Raw genomic sequence first — 6,000 nt, 5'->3', positions numbered from 1 at the left:
AATTAACGGCAGCAGCGGAGTGTTCAGCCGCTCAAGCGCCGTGCGGTAAATTACTAATCAGAAACTGCAGGCATAAGGCAGAGAACTGAAAGCCGAGGAAATGATGAGGGCTCTTTTGTACAATGCGCAACAAGAGCGAGCCACATTAACGTCTTTTATATGCAATACATTCAGAAATAGGCTGGGCTGTGAACGCCCAGCAGGCCAGCACCTAAATGCTCACGATTACATGATGCCCAGTGAATTCTGGAAAGAATTGCACTAGTAATTACTCCATCAGTGATGGTGGGGCCAACCTTAGAGAATGGACTTCGGTCACAAGGGGAACCTGGCAGAATGTTTGCAGTCGATTTTAACGACAGTGGCGAGACAAAATTAAAATAGTCATCCATAGGCTGAAGCCATGTTGCCAAATGGGACAGTCAGCGGATAACATCATGGTGCGCATACCAGATCCGTTCAGCATTGGTATGGATTTTGCTAGCACTTTTGGGACAGGGGTCAGGCAACAGGACGTGGCCCATCGGGCTGGGCCAATCATTGAATCCCCACACCATGAGATTTGCACTGATGCTGCCCCCAGTACCCTCATCCAGTGGATCCCAATGCATTGTGACGCCATGGGGTGACACAAGCCACTCTCTGGAGTGTGCGGGAAGGCTGCTGCCCTAAAGCAAGACTGAGGTGTAAGCCTCCCAGCAACAGCGGGAGGCTCATTCCAGTGGGCAGAGTTGCAGCACATAAAAACTGCACACTGGGAAAAGCCCTCCCAGTGGCATAGCTAGATGGGGTATAAAGCACTAAATTCCACAGGGAGCCTCATCGCAGTGCGCAAATGGCCCCTCCCCCTCCCCTCTGGAGCCATTCTGGTCCGTGGGAGCAAAACGTGGCATTGATGTCACCATGTGACAAGCTGTGCATCATCACCACTTCTGGGTCTTGAGGGCATCGTGAGACCGAAAATATTGGGAAGCGATGCCCTCATCTAACAATGAGAGCACCTCTATAGGGCTTCCATCATTGCAGGGCCTTTAGAGACAATAGGGAGGAAGGTGAGGGTGACTCTGTGTGTGTGTGTGTGTGTGTGTGTGTGCTTTTTATGTGCACAAGTAAAGAGAAAAATAATGTGATTTTTTTTGTACCTGTCACCATTTTGAGACTTGACTCTACCTCCCTTAGTTGCCATTCGTGTGCAGTCAAAACTCTGCTTACTACTGTTAACACTGTATACTTTAAAATGCTTGTTTTAAAACAACATCAGAACAAATTGCTCAATCAGCACTGAACAGGCACGTCCTTTTGCTGTAATCTAAACTTCCAAATACAACCCTCCAATGTCAACAGCCCCAACTGTCACAATCACCCTTAACGGTGCTGATTTTAGAAGACTCCCATTCAGAAGAAGAAAGGGACTGAAATTATAACTGGGTAGACTAAGACATTTTTCACCTTCCTTGTGCATTCCTCTCTCCAAAACTCCTCTCTCCATCATTTTCAAAGTATGATTTAGTCTTAAGTACATCCAGCAGTTTAGTGTAAACAAAAAAAATGACTGCTGTGGGGAATGTAGGCGAAAATGTGTTGTTTGGAAGACTGGTATTCATTTGATATAGCGCTTGTTAACACAGGAAGCTACAAAGGGGGGAAAAATCGCACAATTGTGTTGTGTAAATCGGAAAAGCCTGCTTCTAAAGTGTTACGGCACTGTAAGTGTGTCACTCAAAAGTAGAATAGGCCAATCTTCAGATTTCAGTTCCTCCAGGGGATCTTTGGCTTCAGTTATTTGGAAACGAGATGAAAAATGTACTCAAAAGAACTACAGCCTAATCACTCTTTAGTATAACTGAAGTAAGAAATAAGTTATAATGAGTTCAAGGTGCTCTAACGGCAATTAAAATGCTTTTCCAGAGAACAGTGAAAATACGACTTGCCTGTTAGAATGGCTTACAACATCTCTTTGATATTCTGTTTATTGCACAGGGCCTGTATATTTCTCATTAAGCTTAAGATGAGTCCCTGATTAAGAAGTAGGAACTGTAAGTAGAGATAGGCGAAGGACTTGTCGTGAGGTGCCCTGAAATGGTCAAAAATTTAGGTGCAGTAGCAAAGTAAGCGGGGGGGGTGTCCTCCCCAGGGTGACAACCCAAGGGGTGATAGATGCACCATCTGAGCCCCTGCTGAGCAGACACCTGTGCCACATTTGACAGAGAATGGGCCCTCCCACACCCCCAAGGCTCTGAACAACCAGAAATGGCCACCTTGTACGTGGTTCGAAAGTGAGTGTGATGATGTCGTTACGTCACCACTGAAATACATCTGGGTGCAGTGTATTGATTCTGGTGAGTACGGGCTCTCTCCAAGCTGCCGCTCCACTCAGTGCTCTGATCCGCTTCTGAGCAAGTTCAAAGAAGATCATAACGGCAGCTGTGGCCCTTTTCTCCGCCAAATGCTGCTCAAAGGAGAAGGGGGTAGCTCCAGATCACCTCTCCCACCTACTTGGTAATACAAATCACCAAGTAGACAGGGAGTGTTGATTTGGAGCCAGCTCCCTTCCCTTTCCCCCTTCAGCAGTTCTGCCCAATGTTGTATATAAGCAACAGGGACCAAATGTGCACACTATTGGGCTGGGCAAAAATGGGTTAAGGAAAGTGTGCATACAGCCTTCCTGCTCCAGGCCACTTCTCTTTCCCAGAAGCAGGAGTAGGGAATCCTGGGGTCGAAATCCCAAACATTGCTCTGCCCTCTGCCTCCCCTCAATTTGACCACATTTAACCAAAGCAGAAGCCAAGCTGAGATCTCACAAGGAGCTCCGGCTTTATGGAGCAGTTCAGTTCTTGCAAAGCGTTCCAGATTCACCCTGAATGCATGGATAGAACCTGTTGGAAACATTAAGGCGGTAAGTTGCTGATGCAGTAAGATTAGCAGAAGAAGCAAATAGAGAAGCCGGGTGGAGGAATGGGTTAACACCGTTGCTGTGGAAACATTTTTAGCTCTGGAAAAGGCAAGAGAAAGTAAGTTTCTGTTGTTGTTTTTTTTTGGTTCGGAAACCTTTTCAGACCAGGTTATAGCAGAAGAGAGTGACAGGACCATTTCCACCACTGGACAACTGGGCTGGGTGCCTGTCAAAAGGTCCCAATATTGGATATCTAAGTCCCCTCTTTTTGCATCCTGGACCTTTGTGTCCCAATATATGTATATTTGAATGAAATGTACTTTTTTATTTTTAAAACATAAGGTAAGGTTGGGTGAGGGTTGGGACTCAGCAACGGGGTCCTGGAGCTTCCTGGGACCAGGCGATGTGGTGACACGGAAATGTCACCCCCTGTGTCCCTACATTGCTCCCGTGCCTGCAACGCTTACTTCCAAAAAGTCTCCATTTCAGAGCCAGACACGGCAGAGTGGGTGGGCCCAACATCACAGCACTTGAGGAAACAAGTTTTTTGTGCCCCCCCCCCCCGCAGACAACCTGGGAAACACCCGGAGCATTGCAGAGGGGGTGCATCACCCCAGCCACTGTCCCCACCCCCCTGGACGCATCTTGTGGCCTGATGTCCAAGCCCAGGATTGTAGAGCTGTAACTGTGGGCATTCTTCCTGATTGAAAACATTTGGAGTGGACTAAACTCTGCCCTTGGTCATCAGCCTTTCTCTGGAGAATTTACATTCTTGGTTGAGGAAAAAGATGTCTGAAGAGGGACCACCTGTCTGGAGTATTTTGCTGTCACTTAGAAAACAATATAAGATGCCAAAAGACGCAGCAAGACGAAGAAAGCAACCTGGAAGGAGTTGGGGCTGGGGAAATGTTTTCACAGATTGTTGGGCAGCCAGTGCTTTCCAATGCTTTATTTTATAGTCCACTGAAACAACACTGCAGCACCGCAATGCGCAGGTGGAACCGGGACTTGGAGGGTCATTGAGCACTTTGAATTTCCTGACCACATTACAATTACGGAAAACGTGCTGAAGAGGGGAAAAGAACTTTGTGCTGATCTTCTGGGAAAAGCTCCCAGGGCTCACTCGCCCAGAAAACATCCCCCTTACCCGCAGTTGTTTAATAAAGTGGTAGCAGAGCATTAAAGCATGACACCAAGCCGTGTCTTCTTAGATGAATTAAACTGACCCACTCAAAACCATGTCTCACCATTTGGGCCTTGGTGTGCCTGGCTTCCTAATGGACCGTCCTCTGTTTCTCTCATTCCATCCTATTAAAAGGAAAAGGAAGCCAGAAACCAGAGAGAGAGAGAGACCGTATTAATGGAGCAGAACAAAAACTCTTCGCAAAACTAGACATCAGGCTGTTTAGACAGATCAAACCAAGGTCCATTTATTCCAGCATTCCAACAGTAGCCGTTCAGAACCCTTAGGATGCTTGCAGGCTGGACATGAAGTTTGTGTGTCCTCAGCATCTGGTACTCTGTGGCATCTGTGGTACGCCTCCGTTTTGCTCCACCCACCTGGAATGGCTTCAAGGGGAGGGGAAGGAGCACACTGTGGTGAGGCTCTCTGCAAGACATAGTGCTCTGCACCCCCTCTAGCTACACCACTGTCTCACATGTAGCCTGGAAGTTTCCATCCTTGGCAAAATCTCCAAAACTCATTGCACGCAGTCCTAGATTGTTACTGGCCTCCGAGAAGGCTGCCGTCATCAGCACTTTTTGTATCGATGACTAAGCACAGAGAGGGTGCGCACGGCGTGAGACCTCTTTGCTGAAAATGCTAGCCACAGAAGCAACTGCATGAAGAAACAGGTGAATGAGGAGGCGGATTTTTAAATATGGTAAGCGGAGTCCTGTTGCCGGACTTCGGTCAAGAATTCTTGATCTTTCTCTCTCTCTCTAAATGCCAAAACTTTACCATCCAGCTATCTCAAACTGATGACATTCTTGTGGTATATTTCAGTGATTTATGATCTTACAACCTTTGCCTCCGTGTCTGGCCTAAAGGACGGTCCTAAAGGCCTAAGGGCCTTCTCAGTAGTGGCACCAATGTTATGGAACTCCCTTCCCCTTGACTTGAGAATGGCTTCCTCTCTTGAGACTTTTCGGCGAGGCCTGAAGACCCTTCTGTTTAAACAAGCCTTCTGAGCTCATGGCCTTTTTAACATCTTTTCTACATCTTTTAGTATTTTTTACAGGTCTGATTCCTTTATGATCTGCTGCTTTATGCTCTTTTTACCTGACTACTGTTTTTCTGACTGTTTATCTGTTTATCTACTGTTTATCTGACTACTGTTTTTATGATATCTGTCAATGCATTTAATATGTTTTTATCTGTTTGTTAAATTATGTTTTAATCTGTTTTTAACATGTTGTAAGCCGCCCTGTGTCCCTTTGGGGAGAAGGGCGGGGTATAAATAAAGTTTATTATTATTTATTATTATTATGAGACATGTACAATGGATCAACAACAGCCCCAACAACTAATCCGTGGAAGGAAATTGGTTGGCAACCTTCAGTCTCGAAAGACTTTGGTATAAGCCTACAGCACCCGGTATTCCTAGGCGGTCTCCCATCCAAGTACTAACCAGGCCTGACCCTGCTTAGCTTCCGAGATCATGGTATAAGCCTACAGCACCCAGTATTCTCAGGCGGTCTCCCATCCAAGTACTAAGCAGGCCTGACCCTGCTTAGCTTCCAAGATCATACAAGATCGGGCATGTGCAGGGTAACAGTTGCCGCAGAAATTCCTCTTTGTTAATTGTGTACCATTGCGAGTCTCTTTTCAGCTGAAACAAGCTCTCTCAAGACAACTCACAACAGATAATTGAGAATGTATCCATTTCTCCTACGTGACTTGACCTGATGAATCTTCAGCAGTGTCAGGAGGTAAAATAGCTTGGGAGATCCAGTCTCCAGGATCCCCTAGAACAGTTTGGTTCCCAAACTGTGGGTCTGCAGGCCACCAGTTAGTCACAACCCAATTTTTGGTGGTTCACAAAACTGACAGGGCAGATTAGGCTATTTGCATCAAGGGTTAAACAACCTGCTACCCGGGGGGGGGG

This window comes from Tiliqua scincoides, chromosome 7 (assembly GCF_035046505.1).
Source record: "Tiliqua scincoides isolate rTilSci1 chromosome 7, rTilSci1.hap2, whole genome shotgun sequence".
Classification (NCBI taxonomy): domain Eukaryota; kingdom Metazoa; phylum Chordata; class Lepidosauria; order Squamata; family Scincidae; genus Tiliqua; species Tiliqua scincoides.
Note: the sequence above shows the minus strand (reverse complement) of the source record.